General features: G+C 54.2%; 1 protein-coding gene across 1 annotated transcript in view; it reads left to right on the forward strand.

Moving 5' to 3' along the window:
* Positions 1-2,133, forward strand: part of PROS1 (protein S (alpha)) — a 65,451-nt gene that overhangs the window by 9,018 nt on the left and 54,300 nt on the right. The gene's annotated exons all lie outside the window — the stretch shown is intronic.

The following is a 2,133-nucleotide window of genomic DNA, read 5'->3' on the forward strand; positions in this document are numbered from 1 at the left end:
TCAGCTAATTAAGCATGCTCAAAGACCACAACAGTTCACCAAAAGTTTACACTTCAAGGCTACAGTCAATTGAATTCCAGCTTCTGTATCAGCATGAGAAAGGGTAAGGCGGGACCGGGGGAGAAACTGCAATCAGCATAAGAAAGGCTGAGAAAGGCTAAGGCAGGACCTGGGGAGGAAGGAGCCTTGGGCAGTATTTCTTTCTTATCAGGTGCAAGATGCAAGCTGCACATTTCTAACAATATTCTATTTCTAACAGGCTGGTGCAGGAGAGGTCAAAGGGAAAAGAAGAGATGTGACAACATATGACTTCTGGAAGAAGGAGAGTCCCCAGAATTCAAGAGAAACCTCCTGAAGTCAGCAACTGCTTTCAAGCATTGTGTGGAGGAAGGGCTGAGGAAGAAAAGGCAGAGGGCAGGATATCAGCAGGTTAGAGCTGAAGGACATAGCAGTTTGGAGAGCAGGAAGTGCAGCGTGCTAGGGATGGAGGCTCTGAGGCCTCTGCACCAAGAAGGAAGAGAAGAGCGATAGTGGTTGAGGGGGACCTTCTGTGAGGGACAGAAAGACTCATCTGTTCTCACATGGCGTCTCTGGAGCCCAAATCCAGGGAAGCCTGCCACAGCTCATCCCTCCCTCAGGCCACACCCTAGCTCTGCCTGTCCACCTAGGTACCAGCCATGCTGCTAGCAATGTCACCCAGCAGGTCAGGGGACCAGTGCTGTAGCAAGGAATTTTGGCGCCCAGGGCAAGCCCACAGTGGCAGCCTGTCCTCGTCCCACACACAGATCAGGGGATACACAGTCCCCATGCTTGCCCGGGGGTGCGTGCGGCAGTGGGACCTGCCCTCCCTGTCCCTGCGCCCCCCTAAATGAGCTACTCACAGCTCTGTCCTGTGCCCCACCCTGGCTGGGCAGCTCATTGGCGCCCTTTCACTTCGGCGCCTGGGGCGGTAACCCTGCTTTTCCCTCCTTGCTTCAGCACTGCAAGGGACACTAGGAGGCAGGTGGACTGAGAAGCTTTGAGGCAAGCCGTCCCATCTGCCTTCCCTTGGGCCTGCAGCTCTTGCCCCTGCCCTGACGCTCCAAGGCAGAAGTGGGGCCACGAGGCGGGAATGAGAAAGTCACTCAGGCGCAGGTCATAGACAGTGCCAGGAAGGCGCCCAGCAGTGCCCCTCAGCAGGCACTCTCTGGGGCCTCCTTAATTTATGATGCTTTATAAATTTAAGCATTATAAATTAAGAGGTGCTTAATTTATGCCCACAGCTGGGCGGGTTGCTGCTTTGCTTTGCTTGCCCCCAGCCTGGCTGAGCAAGGCTGCAGGCACAGCGCTGCCAGGCCTTAAATACGAAATTATTGTATTGGAAGCTTAAAATATGCCCATCAGCTGTAAATAAAACTGTTTGGAGCGAGGGAGAAGTGGGCCATCAAGGGGGAAGTCTTGCTCTGTTCTGAGGCCAGCAGCCCTGAGACAGCCTTGAGAGCAAACCCAAAGTGAGCTCTTGGCCTCTTGAAGACTCAGAACAAGCACAGTGGCCAGGGGAAATACCATGCAGCTGTGCAAAAAAAGGTCCGTGTTTTTACCTGTCTGGGAGCACATTCTGAAAGTGGAATTTAGGTCCTGGCTTTTGACAATGTGTTTCACGTGTCTTGAAGAAAAACTGCAAGAGGGCAGTTTTACTGAACCGCTTCGCAGAACTGCTCCTCTGGTGTGGCTCAGTACCCACTGAGGTGTGGCAGCTTTAAGACCAGTTGATGGAAGAGGGAGTCTCCCCGCTTGTTATGACTGAGGGCAAGCAAAACTTGGGGGCGAATAGGATGCCGGCCAAAGGATTTGGAAATATCTGAAAGCCCCAGGTGCGGGAGAAGGCTGCTCGCCAGTAGTAGGGCCACTCTTGGATTTGGAATGAGTTGGGGCTAATTTGGCCTGGAATACAAATGAAATGAAAAAACCAAAAAACCCCAAAGGGGGTTCAGGCTCCCCGAGAGCGGCTTGGACTTTGCATCTGCTGATGCCCCAAACCCGCAAGCTGCCTCACACGCGGTGGCAGTTTGAACGGGGGTTGCTCCCACCAGGCTGGAGACGGGCGCAGCGCGGGGCGGGCAGTGGCGGGGCCCCGGTGCCCCGCCCGTGGTC

Source organism: Crocodylus porosus, unplaced genomic scaffold (assembly GCF_001723895.1).
Source record: "Crocodylus porosus isolate Cpor-Errol unplaced genomic scaffold, CroPor_comp1, whole genome shotgun sequence".
Lineage (NCBI taxonomy): Eukaryota > Metazoa > Chordata > Crocodylia > Crocodylidae > Crocodylus > Crocodylus porosus.